A 15,605-nucleotide genomic window follows, 5' to 3' on the forward strand; every position below is an offset into this window, starting at 1 on the left:
GCAGGCTGGATTTCTATCTTTGGTTGCATCATTTAATGATTTTTCCTTCTCTACAGCGTCCGCGCTATATAAAATGCCACCACTGCGTCACCAAGAAATGCTAATCTCTGTATAATGGGAAGTCGACAACTTTGAGTGAACTTTGGGAGGAGAATCCATTTGTTTTGCACCAGAATAGTTTGTAGCCACATTTATTGAAGGTTTGCGCCATTTATGAAGAATTTTGCACCAAGTCGGTCATTTTTATTTTGTGTTCGTCAATAGTGACGTGCTCCCCGGGACATTGTAACAGCTTAGCCGTATTTATGACGTGCAACTTTTTAAAGAATATATTGCACAAAATACTGCAAACTCTCTGAAGTCAAGGGGTGGAGAAAAAAAAGTGGCAAATCAGTTTTAGACAGAAGTTTTACATAAAGATGCGTCAACCGTATCAGATATTGTGCTTGGATGCAAATAACGACAACCAGAAGCAAAACGTGATAAATTCTCCCCTTTGTGTTTCAGTTCCTCTCCCGATCTCTTTGCTGTCAGTGATTGAAGACATTCTTGTCACATCTGCGGGGAGAAATGTTACCCCTTAGATACCGGTCTGACGCCTCTCATCCAGCCAAACCAGAGCTCACACATTGCACTGACGAGGGGCAGTACCCCGAAACACAGTGTCTGCAAATCGAGTTTCTGGTTCTGGCTTATATCCTAAGTCATGTGACAAGGCTCGTTATAGGGTCACTATTGACCTTTAGGATTGCTACTTCCTGTAGGTGACACTAGAGTTCTGGTCCTCTTCCTCTCTGAAGAGACAATTTGCATATTTCCCAGAGGAGCATTGTGGCTTTAAAAGTCTCCTCACCATGACATCCCTAACATGTACCTCTAGCTCTCTGCAAGGAGAAATGTTACCCCTTAAATACTTGTCACATCCAGAAAATTCACACTTTGCAATTTGCTACAATTATAGAGTAGACTCTTCCTGGACTCCAGATGACACTTTTTACCTGCACTGATACATTGCAGCACAGTGGCTCAGTGGTTAGCACTGTACTGTATATAGGGCAGCATGGTGGCTCAGTGGTTAGCACTGTACTATATACAGGGCAGCACAGTGGCTCAGTGATTAGCACTGTACTATATACAGGGCAGCACAGTGGCTCAGTGGTTAGCACTGTACTGTATATAGGGCAGCACAGTGGCTCAGTGGTTAGCACTGTACTACATATAAGACAGCAAAGTGGCTCAGTGGTGAGCACTGCAGCCTTGCAGCGCTGGGGTCCTGGGTTCAAATCCCACCACGGACGACATCTGCAAGGAGTTTGTATGTTCTCCCCGTGTTTGGGGGATTTCCTCTGGGTTCTCCGGTTTCCTCCCACACTCCAAAGACTGATAGGGAATGTAGATTGTGAGCCCCAATGGGGACAGTGCCCATAAGGTCTGTAAATTGTTACGTGCTGCAGAATATGTTGGCGCTATATAAATAAAAAGATTATTATTGTAACAAACTATCATAACAGGAGAGGAATCTGTGCTGCTGTGTTTAGCTGGCAAAGGATTATCTGGACTGGATACAAATGTAGCAAACCCTCAGCTGTTTCAAGTGTTGGTCAGGACAGGTTGTCAGCCTCTGGATGTAAACAAGTCGGGGTGGACATCTCATTGGTGCAACTGGTGCAGACGCACAGGGGCCCGGGAGGTCAGGGGCCAATAACACCTCCAAAGCAGGAGAAATTGTGCATTATGTTGATGGACTGCAGGGGCCCCTATACAGGTCTCTCATAGGGGCCCCTATACAGGTCTCTCATAGGGGGACCTATACAGTTCTATCACAGGGGCCCTTATAAAGCTCTATCACAGGGGCCCCTATACAGCTCTATCACAGGGGCCCCTATACAGCACAGCTCCATCACAGGGGCCCCTATACAGCACTATCACAGGGGCCCTTATACAGCTCTATCACAGGGGCCCATATACAGTTCTATCACAGAGGCCCCTATACAGCTCTATCACAGGGGTCCTTACACAGCTCTATCACAGAGGCCCCTATAAAGTTCTATCACAGAGGCCCCTATACAGTTCTATCACAGGGGCCCCTATACAGCTCTATCACAGAGGTCCCTATACAGTTCTATCACAGAGACCCCTATACAGTTCTATCACAGGGGCCCCTATACAGCTCTATCACAGGGGCCCCTATACAGCTCTATCACAAAGGCCCCTATGCAGCTCTATCAAAGGGGCCCCTATACAGCTCTATCACAGGGGTCCTTACACAGCTCTATCACAGGTTCCCCTATACAGCTCTATCACAGGGGCCCCTATACAGCTCTATCACAGGGGCCCCTATACAGCTCTATCACAGAGGCCCCTATACATCTCTATCACAGGGGTCCTTACACAGCTCTATCACAGGTTCCCCTATACAGCTCTATCACAGGGGTCCTTACACAGCTCTATCACAGGTTCCCCTATACAGCTCTATCGCAGGGGCCCCAACACAGCTATATCACAGGGGCCCCTATACAGTTCTATCACAGAGACCCCTATACAGTTCTATCACAAAGGCCCCTATACAGCTCTATCACAGAGGCCCCTATACAGCTCTATCACAGGGTCCCCTATACAGCTCTATCACAGAGGCCCTTACACAGCTCTATCACAGGGGCCCCTATGCAGTTCTATCACAGAGACCCCTATACAGCTCTATCACAGAGGCCCCTATACAGTTCTATCACAGGGTCCCCTATACAGCTCTATCACAGAGGCCCTTATACAGCTCTATCACAGGGGCCCCTATACAGCTCTATCACAGAGGCCCCTATACAGCTCTATCACAGGGGTCCTTACACAGCTCTATCATACAGGCCCCTATACAGTTCTATCACAGGGGCCCCTATACAGCTCTATCACAGAGACCCCTATACAGCTCTATCACAGGGGCCCCTATACAGCTCTATCACAGGGGCCCCTATACAGTTCTATCACAGAGGCCCCTATACCGCTCTATCACAGAGGCCCCTATACCGCTCTATCACAGAGGCCCCTATACAGCTCTATCACAGAGACCCCTATACAGCTCTATCACAGGGGCCCCGATACAGCTCTATCACAGAGGCCCCTATACAGCTCTATCACAGGGGTCCTTACACAGCTCTATCACAGGGGCCTATATACAGTTCTATCACAGTGGCCCCTATACAGATCTATCACAGAGGCCCCTATACAGCTCAATCATAGGGGCCCCCATACAGCTCTATCACAGGGGCCCCTATACAGCTGTATCACAGGGGCCCCTATACAGCTCTATCACAGAGGCCCCTATACAGCTCTATCATAGGGGCCCTTACACAGCTCTATGACAGGGGCCCCTATACAGCTCTATCACAGAGGCCCCTATACAGCTCTATCACAGGGGCCCCTATACAGCTCTATCACAGGGGCCCCTATACAGCTCTATCACAGAGGCCCCTATTCAGCTCTATCATAGGGGCCCTTACACAGCTCTATCACAGGGGCCCCAATACAGTTCTATCACAGGGGCCCTATACAGCTCTATCATAGGGGCAAAATACAGCTCTATCACAGGGGCCCAGAGACAGCTCTATCACAGGGGCCCCTATACAGTTCTATCACAGTGGCCCCTATACATCTCTATCACAGGGGCCCTATACAGCTCTATCACAGGTTCCCCTATACAGCTCTATCACTGAGGCCCCTATACAGCTCTATCACAGGGGCCCCTATACAGTTCTATCACAGGGGCCCCTATACAGTTCTATCACAGGGGCCCCTATACAGCTCTATCACAGAGGCCCCTATACAGATCTATCACAGAGGCCCCTATACAGCTCTATCACAAAGGCCTCTATACAGCTCTATCACTGGGGCCCCTATACAGCTGTATCATAGAGGCCCCTATACAGTTCTATCACAGGGTCCCCTATACAGTTCTATCACAGGGTCCCCTATACAGCTCTATCACAGGGGCCCCTATACAGCTCTATCACAGATGCCCCTATACAGCACAGCTCCATCACAGGGGCCCCTATACAGCTCTATCACAGGGGCCCTTATACAGCTCTATCACAGGAGCCCCTATACAGTTCTATCAGAGGCCCATATACAGCTCTATCACAGGGGTCCTTACACAGCTCTATCACAGGAGCCCCTATGCAACTCTATCACAGAGGCCCCTATACAGTTCTATCACAGGGTCCCCTATACAGTTCTACCACAGAGGCCCCTATACAGCTCTATCACAGGGGCCCCTATACAGCTCTATCACAGGGGCCCCTATACAGCTCTATCACAGGGGCCCCTATACAGTTCTATCACAGAGACCCCTATACAGTTCTATCACAGGGGCCCCTATACAGCTCTATCACAGGGACCCCTATACAGCTCTATCACAGAGGCCTCTATACAGTTCTATCAGAGAGGCCCCTATGCAGCTCTATCACAGGGGCCCCTATACAGCTCTATCACAGGGGTCCTTACACAGCTCTATCACAGGTTCCCCTATACAGCTCTATCACAGGGGCCCCTATACAGCTCTATCACAGGGGCCCCTATACAGTTCTATCACAGAGGCCCCTATACAGCTCTATCACAGAGACCCCTATACAGCTCTATCACAGGGGCCCCTATACAGCTCTATCACAGGGGCCCCTATACAGCTCTATCACAGAGGCCCCTATACAGTTCCATCACAGAGGCCCCTATACATCTCTATCACAGAGACCCCTATACAGATCTATCACAGAGGCCCCTATACAGCTCTATCACAGGGGTCCTTACACAGCTCTATCACAGGGGCCCCTATGCAGTTCTATCACAGAGACCCCTATACAGTTCTATCACAGAGGCCCCTATACAGCTCTATCACAGAGACCCTTATACAGCTCTATCACAGGGGCCCCTATACAGCTCTATCACAGGGGCCCCTATACAGCTCTATCAGAGGCCCCTATACAGTTCCATCACAGGAGGCCCTATACAGCTCTATCACAGGGGCCCCTATACAGTTCTATCACAGGGGCCCCTATACAGCTCTATCACAGGGGCCCCTATACAGTTCTATCACAGGGGTCCCTATACAGCTCTATCACAGAGGCCCCTATACAGCTCTATCACATGGGCCCCTACAGCTCTATCACATGGGCCCCTATACAGCTCTATCACTGGGGCCCCTATACAGCTCTATCACAGAGGCCCCTATACAGTTCCATCACAGAGGCCCCTATACAGCTCTATCACAGGGGCCCCTATACAGCTCTATCACAGAGGCCCCTATACAGTTCTATCACAGAGGCCCCTATACAGCTCTATCACAGGGACCCCTATACAGTTCTATCACAGAGGCCCCTATACAGCTCTATCACAGGGGCCCCTATACAGTTATATCACAGAGGCCCCTATACAGCTCTATCACAGGGGCCCCTATACAGGTCTATCAGAGGCCCCCAAACAGCTCTATCACAGGGGCCCCTATACAGCTGTATCACAGAGGCCCCTATACAGTTCTATCACAGAGGCCCCTATACAGCTCTATCACAGGGGCCCCTATAGAGTTCTATCACAGAGGCCCCTATACAGCTCTATCACAGAGGCCCCTATACAGCTCTATCAGAGGCCCCCAAACAGCTCTATGACAGGGGCCCCTATACAGCTGTATCACAGAGGCCCCTATACAGTTCTATCACAGAAGCCCCTATACAGCTCTATCACAGGGGCCCCTATACAGCTCTATCACAGAGGCCCCCAAACAGCTCTATCACAGGGGACCCTATGCAGCTGTATCAAAGAGGCCCCTATACAGTTCTATCACAGAGGCCCCTATACAGCTCTATCACAGGGGCCCCTATACAGATCTATCACAGAGGCCCCTTTACAGCTATATCACAGGGGCCCCTATACAGCTCTATCACAGGGACCCCTATACATTTCTATCACAGAGGCCCCTATACAGCTCTATCACAGAGACCCCTATAGAGCTCTATCACAGAGGCCCCTATACAGCTCTATCACAGGTTCCCCTATACAGCTCTATCGCAGGGGCCCCTATGCAGCTCTATCACAGAGGCCCCTATACAAGCTCTATCACAGATGCCCCTATACAGCTCTATCACAGGGGTTTTTACACAACTCTATCACAGGGGCCCCTATGCAGTTCTATCACAGAGACCCCTATACAGCTCTATCACAGAGGCACCTATACAGCTCTATCACAGAGGCCCCTATACAGCTCTATCACAGAGGCCCCTATACAGCTCTATCACAGGGGCCCCTATACAGTTCTATCACAGAGGCCCCTATACAGCTCAATCATAGAGGCCCCTATACAGCTCTATCACAAGGGCCCCTATACAGCTCAAACACAGAGGCCCCTATACAGCTCTATCACAGGGGCCCCTATACAGCTCTATCGCAGAGGCCCCTATACAGCTCTATCACAGGGGTCCTTACACAGCTCTATCACAGGGGCCCCTATACAGTTTTATCACAGGGGCCCCTATACAGCTCTATCACAGGGCCCCTATACAGCTCAATCACAGGGGCCCCTATACAACTCTATCACAGGGGCCCCTATACAGCTCTATCACAGGGGCCCCTATACAGCTCTATCACAGGGACCCCTATACAGTTCTATCACAGGGTCCCCTATACAGTTCTATCACAGGGTCCCCTATACAGCTCTATCACAGGGGCCCCTATACAGCTCTATCACAGATGCCCCATATAGCACAGCTCAGTCACAGGGGCCCCTATACAGCTCTATCACAGGGGCCCCTATACAGTTCTATCACAGAAGCTCCTATACAGCTTTATCACAGGGGTCCTTACACAGCTCTATCACAGGAGCCCCTATGCAGCTCTATCACAGAGGCCCCTATACAGTTCTATCACAGAGGTCCCTATACAGTTCTATCACATGGGTCCTTATACAGCTCTATCACAGGTTCCCCTATATAGCTCTATCACAGGGGCCCCTATACAGCTCTATCACAGGGGCCCCTATACGGTTCTATCACAGAGACCCCTATACAGTTCTATCACAGGGGCCCCTATACAGCTCTATCACAGGGGCCCCTATACAGCTCTATCACAGGGGCCCCTATACAGCTCTATCACAGAGGCCCCTATACAGTTCTATCACAGAGGCCCCTATGCAGCTCTATCACAGGGGCCCCTATACAGCTCTATCACAGGGGCCCCGATACAGCTCTATCACAGGGGCCCCTATACAGTTCTATTACAGGGGCCCCTATACATCTCTATCACAGGGGCCCTATACAGCTCTATCACAGGTTCCCCTATACAGCTCTATCACTGAGGCCCCTATACAGCTCTATCACAGGGGCCACTATACAGTTCTATCACAGGGGCCCCTATACAGTTCTATCACAGGGGCCCCTATACAGCTCTATCACAGAGGCCCCTATACAGCTCTATCACAGGGTCCCCTATACAGCTCTATCACAGGGGCCCCTATACAGCTCTATCACAGATGCCCCATACAGCACAGCTCCATCACAGGGGCCCCTATACAGCTCTATCACAGGGGCCCTTATACAGCTCTATCACAGGGGCCCCTATACAGTTCTATCACAGAGGCCCCTATACAGCTCTATCACAGGGGCACTTATACAGCTCTATCACAGGGGCCCCTATACAGTTCTATCACAGAGGCCCCTATACAGCTCTATCACAGGAGCCCCTATGCAGCTCTATCACAGAGGCCCCTATACAGTTCTATCAGAGGCCCCTATACAGTTCTATCACAGGGGTCCTTATACAGTTCTATCACAGAGACCCCTATACAGTTCTATCACAGGGGCCCCTATACAGCTATATCACAGGGGCCCCTATACAGCTATATCACAGAGGCCCCTATACAGTTCTATCACAGAGGCCCCTATGCAGCTCTATCACAGGGGTCCCTATACAGCTCTATCACAGAGGCCCCCAAACAGCTCTATCACAGGGGACCCTATGCAGCTGTATCAAAGAGGCCCCTATACAGTTCTATCACAGAGGCCCCTATACAGCTCTATCACAGGGGCCCCTATACAGATCTATCACAGAGGCCCCTTTACAGCTATATCACAGGGGCCCCTATACAGCTCTATCACAGGGACCCCTATACATTTCTATCACAGAGGCCCCTATACAGCTCTATCACAGAGACCCCTATAGAGCTCTATCACAGAGGCCCCTATACAGCTCTATCACAGGTTCCCCTATACAGCTCTATCGCAGGGGCCCCTATGCAGCTCTATCACAGAGGCCCCTATACAAGCTCTATCACAGATGCCCCTATACAGCTCTATCACAGGGGTCCTTACACAGCTCTATCACAGGGGCCCCTATACAGTTTTATCACAGGGGCCCCTATACAGCTCTATCACAGGGGCCCCTATACAGCTCAATCACAGGGGCCCCTATACAACTCTATCACAGGGGCCCCTATACAGCTCTATCACAGGGGCCCCTATACAGCTCTATCACAGGGACCCCTATACAGTTCTATCACAGGGTCCCCTATACAGTTCTATCACAGGGTCCCCTATACAGCTCTATCACAGGGGCCCCTATACAGCTCTATCACAGATGCCCCATATAGCACAGCTCAGTCACAGGGGCCCCTATACAGCTCTATCACAGGGGCCCCTATACAGTTCTATCACAGAAGCTCCTATACAGCTTTATCACAGGGGTCCTTACACAGCTCTATCACAGGAGCCCCTATGCAGCTCTATCACAGAGGCCCCTATACAGTTCTATCACAGAGGCCCCTATACAGTTCTATCACATGGGTCCTTATACAGCTCTATCACAGGTTCCCCTATATAGCTCTATCACAGGGGCCCCTATACAGCTCTATCACAGGGGCCCCTATACAGTTCTATCACAGAGACCCCTATACAGTTCTATCACAGGGGCCCCTATACAGCTCTATCACAGGGGCCCCTATACAGCTCTATCACAGGTTCCCCTATACAGCTCTATCACAGGGGCCCCTATACAGTTCTATCACAGAGACCCCTATACAGTTCTATCACAGAGGCCCCTATACAGCTCTATCACAGAGACCCTTATACAGCTCTATCACAGGGGCCCCTATACAAATCTATCACAGGGGCCCCTATACAGCTCTATCAGAGGCCCCTATACAGTTCCATCACAGAGGCCCCTATACAGTTCCATCACAGAGGCCCCTATACATCTCTATCACAGGTTCCCCTATACAGCTCTATCGCAGGGGCCCCTATACAGCTCTATCACAGGGGCCCCTATGCAGCTCTATCACAGAGGCCCCTATACAGCTCTATCACAGATGCCCCTATACAGCTCTATCACAGGGGTCCTTACACAGCTCTATCACAGGGGCCCCTATGCAGTTCTATCACAGAGACCCCTATACAGCTCTATCACAGAGGCCCCTATACAGTTCTATCACAGGGTCCCCTATACAGCTCTATCACAGAGGCCCCTATACAGCTCTATCACAGGGGCCCCTATACAGCTCTATCACAGAGGCCCCTATACAGCTCTATCACAGAGGCCCCTATACGGCTCTATCACAGAGGCCCCTATACAGCTCTATCACAGGGGTCCTTACACAGCTCTATAATACGGGCCTCTATACAGTTCTATCACAGGTGCCCCTATACAGCTCTATCACAGGGGCCCCTATACAGCTCTATCACAGGGGCCCCTATACAGTTCCATCATAGAGGCCCCTATACAGCTATATCACAAGGGCCCCTATACAGCTTAATCACAGAGGCCCCTATACAGCTCTATCACAGGGGACCCTATACAGCTCTATCACAGGGGCCCCTATACAGCTCTATCACAGGGGCCCCTATACAGCTCTATCACAGATGCCCCATATAGCACAGCTCAGTCACAGGGGCCCCTATACAGCTCTATCACAGGGGCCCCTATACAGTTCTATCACAGAAGCTCGTATACAGCTTTATCACAGGGGTCCTTACACAGCTCTATCACAGGAGCCCCTATGCAGCTCTATCACAGAGGCCCCTATACAGTTCTATCACAGAGGCCCCTATACAGTTCTATCACATGGGTCCTTATACAGCTCTATCACAGGTTCCCCTATATAGCTCTATCACAGGGGCCCCTATACAGCTCTATCACAGGGGCCCCTATACAGTTCTATCACAGAGACCCCTATACAGTTCTATCACAGGGGCCCCTATACAGCTCTATCACAGGGGCCCCTATACAGCTCTATCACAGGTTCCCCTATACAGCTCTATCACAGGGGCCCCTATACAGTTCTATCACAGAGACCCCTATACAGTTCTATCACAGAGGCCCCTATACAGCTCTATCACAGAGACCCTTATACAGCTCTATCACAGGGGCCCCTATACAGCTCTATCACAGGGGCCCCTATACAGCTCTATCAGAGGCCCCTATACAGTTCCATCACAGAGGCCCCTATACAGTTCCATCACAGAGGCCCCTATACATCTCTATCACAGGTTCCCCTATACAGCTCTATCGCAGGGGCCCCTATACAGCTCTATCACAGGGGCCCCTATGCAGCTCTATCACAGAGGCCCCTATACAGCTCTATCACAGATGCCCCTATACAGCTCTATCACAGGGGTCCTTACACAGCTCTATCACAGGGGCCCCTATGCAGTCCTATCACAGAGACCCCTATAAAGCTCTATCACAGAGGCCCCTATACAGTTCTATCACAGGGTCCCCTATACAGCTCTATCACAGAGGCCCCTATACAGCTCTATCACAGGGGCCCCTATACAGCTCTATCACAGAGGCCCCTATACAGCTCTATCACAGAGGCCCCTATACGGCTCTATCACAGAGGCCCCTATACAGCTCTATCACAGGGGTCCTTACACAGCTCTATAATACGGGCCTCTATACAGTTCTATCACAGGTGCCCCTATACAGCTCTATCACAGGGGCCCCTATACAGTTCCATCATAGAGGCCCCTATACAGCTATATCACAAGGGCCCCTATACAGCTTAATCACAGAGGCCCCTATACAGCTCTATCACAGGGGCCCCTATACAGCTCTATCACAGGTTCCCCTATACAGCTCTATCACAGGGGCCCCTATACAGTTCTATCACAGAGACCCCTATACAGTTCTATCACAGAGGCCCCTATACAGCTCTATCACAGAGACCCTTATACAGCTCTATCACAGGGGCCCCTATACAGCTCTATCACAGGGGCCCCTATACAGCTCTATCAGAGGCCCCTATACAGTTCCATCACAGAGGCCCCTATACAGTTCCATCACAGAGGCCCCTATACATCTCTATCACAGGTTCCCCTATACAGCTCTATCGCAGGGGCCCCTATACAGCTCTATCACAGGGGCCCCTATGCAGCTCTATCACAGAGGCCCCTATACAGCTCTATCACAGATGCCCCTATACAGCTCTATCACAGGGGTCCTTACACAGCTCTATCACAGGGGCCCCTATGCAGTTCTATCACAGAGACCCCTATAAAGCTCTATCACAGAGGCCCCTATACAGTTCTATCACAGGGTCCCCTATACAGCTCTATCACAGAGGCCCCTATACAGCTCTATCACAGGGGCCCCTATACAGCTCTATCACAGAGGCCCCTATACAGCTCTATCACAGAGGCCCCTATACGGCTCTATCACAGAGGCCCCTATACAGCTCTATCACAGGGGTCCTTACACAGCTCTATAATACGTTCCTCTATACAGTTCTATCACAGGTGCCCCTATACAGCTCTATCACAGGGGTCCTTACACAGCTCTATCACAGGGGTCCTTACACAGCTCTATCACAGGGGCCCCTATACAGTTCTATCACAGAGGCCCCTATACAGCTCAATCACAGGGGCCCCTATACAACTCTATCACAGGGGCCCCTATACAGCTCTATCACAGGGGCCCCTATACAGCTCTATCACAGGGGCCCCTATACAGCTCTATCACAGGGCCCCCTATACAATTCTATCACAGGGGCCCCTATACAGCTCTATCACAGAGGCCCCTGTACAGATCTATCACAGAGGCCCCTATACAGCTCTATCACAGAGGCCCCTATACAGCTCTATCACAGGGGCCCCTATACAGCTGTATCATAGAGGCCCCTATACAGTTCTATCACAAAGGCCCCTATACAGCTCTATCACAGGGGCCCCTATACAGTTCTATCACAGGGGCCCCTATACAGCTCTATCACAGAGGCCCCTGTACAGATCTATCACAGAGGCCCCTATGCAGCTCTATCACAGAGACCCCTATACAGTTCTATCACAGAGGCCCCTATACAGCTCTATCACAGGGGCCCCTATACAGTTCTATCACAGAGGCCCCTATACAGCTCTATCACAGGGGCCCCTATACAGTTCTATCACAGGGGCCCCTATACAGTTCTATCACAGGGGTCCCTATACAGCTCTATCACAGAGGCCCCTATATAGCTCTATCACATGGGCCCCTACAGCTCTATCACATGGGCCCCTATACAGCTCTATCACAGGGGCCCCTATACAGCTCTATCACAGAGGCCCCTATACAGTTCCATCACAGAGGCCCCTATACAGCTCTATCACAGGGGCCCCTATACAGCTCTATCACAGAGGCCCCTATACAGTTCTATCACAGAGGCCCCTATACAGCTATATCACAGAGGCCCCTATACAGCTCTATCACAGGGACCCCTATACAGCTCTATCACAGGGACCCCTATACAGTTCTATCACAGAGGCCCCTATACAGCTCTATCACAGGGGCCCCTATACAGTTATATCACAGAGGCCCCTATACAGCTCTATCACAGGGGCCCCTATACAGCTCTATCAGAGGCCCCCAAACAGCTCTATCACAGGGGCCCCTATACAGCTGTATCACAGAGGCCCCTATACAGTTCTATCACAGAGGCCCCTATACAGCTCTATCACAGGTGCCCCTATACAGATCTATCACAGAGGCCCCTTTACAGCTATATCACAGGGGCCCCTATACAGCTCTATCACAGGGGCCCCTATGCAGCTCTATCACAGGGGCCCCTATACAGTTCTATCACAGAGGCCCCTATACAGCTCTATCACAGGGGCCCCTATAGAGTTCTATCACAGGGGCCCCTATACAGCTCTATCACAGAGGCCCCCAAACAGCTCTATCACAGGGGACCCTATGCAGCCGTATCAAAGAGGCCCCTATACAGTTCTATCACAGAGGCCCCTATACAGCTCTATCACAGAGGCCCCTTTACAGCTATATCACAGGGTCCCCTATACAGCTCTATCACAGGGGCCCCTATGCAGCTCTATCACAGGGGCCCCTATACAGTTCTATCACAGAGGCCCCTATACAGCTCTATCCCAGGGGCCCCTATACAGTTCTATCACAGAGGCCCCTATACAGCTCTATCACAGGGGCCCCTATACAGCTCTATCACAGGGGCCCCTATACAGTTTTATCACAGGGGCCCCTATACAGTTCTATCACAGGGGCCCCTATACAGCTCTATCACAGAGGCCCCTATACAGCTCTATCACAGGGGCCCCTATACAGCTCTATCACAGAGGCCCCTATACAGTTTTATCACAGAGGCCCCTATACAGCTCTATCACAGGGGCCCCTATACAGCTCTATCACAGGGGTGCTTACACAGCTCTATCACAGAGGCCCCTATACAGCTCTATCACAGGGGCCCCTATACAGTTCTATCACAGGGGCCCCTATACAGCTCTATCACAGAGGCCCCTATACAGCTCTATCACAGGGGCCCCTATACAGCTCTATCACAGGGGCCCCTATACAGCTCTATCACAGGGGCCCCTATACAGCTCTATCACAGAGGCCTCTATACAGTTCCATCACAGAGGCCCCTATACAGTTCTATCACAGGGGCCCCTATACAGCTCTATCACAGGGGCCCCTATACAGCTCTGTCACAGAGGCCCCTATACAGTTCTATCACAGAGGCCCCTATACAGTTCTATCACAGAGGCCCCTATACAGCTCTATCACAGGGGCCCCTATACAGCTCTATCACAGAGGCCCCTATACAGCTCTATCACAGGGGCCCCTATACAGTTATATCACAGAGGCCCCTATACAGCTCTATCACAGGGGCCCCTATACAGCTCTGTCACAGAGGCCCCTATACAGTTCTATCACAGACGCCCCTATACAGCTCTATCACAGGGGCCCCTATACAGTTATATCACAGAGGCCCCTATACAGCTCTATCACAGGGGCCCCTATACAGCTCTGTCACAGGTGCCCCTATACAGTTATATCACAGAGGCCCCTATACAGCTCTATCACAGGGGCCCCTATACAGCTCTATCAGAGGCCCCCAAACAGCTCTATCACAGGGGCCCCTATACAGCTGTATCACAGAGGCCCCTATACAGTTCTATCACAGAGGCCCCTATACAGCTCTATCACAGGGGCCCCTATACAGCTCTATCACAGAGGCCCCCAAACAGCTCTATCACAGGGGACCCTATACAGCTGTATCAAAGAGGCCCCTATACAGTTCTATCACAGAGGCCCCTATACAGCTCTATCACTGGGGCCCCTATACAGATCTATCACAGAGGCCCCTTTACAGCTATATCACAGGGGCCCCTATACAGCTCTATCACAGGGGCCCCTATACAGCTCTATCACAGGGGCCCCTATGCAGCTCAATCACAGGGGCTCCAATACAGCTCTATCACAGGGGCCCCTATACAGCTCTATCACAGAGCCCCCTATACAGCTCTATCACAGATGCCCCTATACAGCTCTATCACAGAGGCCCCCAAACAGCTCTATCACAGGGGCCCCTATACAGCTGTATCACAGAAGCCCCTATACAGATCTATCACAGAGGCCCCTATACATCTCTATCACAGAGGCCCCTATACAGATCTATCACAGAGGCCCCTATACATCTCTATCACAGGGGCCCCTATACAGCTGTATCACAGAGGCCCCTATACAGCTCTATCACAGAGGCCCCCAAATAGCTCTATCACAGGGGCCCCTAAACAGCTCTATCACAGGGGGCCTATACAGCTCTGTCACAGAGGCCCCTATACAGTTCTATCACAGAGGCCCCTATACAGTTCTACCACATAGGCCCCTATACAGCTCTATCACAGGGGCCCTATACAGCTCTATCACAGGGGCCCCTATACAGCTCTATCACAGGGGCCCCTATACAGTTATATCACAGAGGCCCCTATACAGCTCTATCACAGGGGCCCCTATACAGTTATATCACAGAGGCCCCTATACAGTTATATCACAGAGGCCCCTATACAGCTCTATCACAGGGGCCCCTATACAGTTATATCACAGAGGCCCCTATACAGCTCTGTCAAAGAGGCCCCTATACAGCTCTATCACAGGGGCCCCGATACAGTTCTATCACAGAGGCCCCTATACAGCTCTATCACAGGGGCCCCTATACAGTTATATCACAGAGGCCCCTATACAGCTCTATCACAGGGGCCCCTATACAGCTCTATCAGAGGCCCCTATACAACTCTATCACAGAGGCCCCTATACAGCTCTATCACAGGGGCCCCTATACAGCTCTATCACAGAGGCCCCTA

The 15,605-nt window shown here is 51.0% G+C and overlaps 1 long non-coding RNA gene across 1 annotated transcript in view; it reads right to left on the reverse strand.

The window, feature by feature from the left end:
- Nucleotides 1–363: 363 nt before the first annotated feature.
- Nucleotides 364–15,605, reverse strand: part of LOC141171842 (uncharacterized) — a 168,167-nt gene continuing 152,925 nt past the window's right edge. The window contains exon 3 of the long non-coding RNA XR_012252381.1: nt 364–558. This is a non-coding gene — a long non-coding RNA (uncharacterized lncRNA). The remainder of the gene's footprint in view (nt 559–15,605) is intronic.

This window comes from Phyllobates terribilis, unplaced genomic scaffold (assembly GCF_046119375.1).
Source record: "Phyllobates terribilis strain yellow unplaced genomic scaffold, ASM4611937v1 Scaffold_12__6_contigs__length_324123572, whole genome shotgun sequence".
NCBI classification, from domain to species: domain Eukaryota; kingdom Metazoa; phylum Chordata; class Amphibia; order Anura; family Dendrobatidae; genus Phyllobates; species Phyllobates terribilis.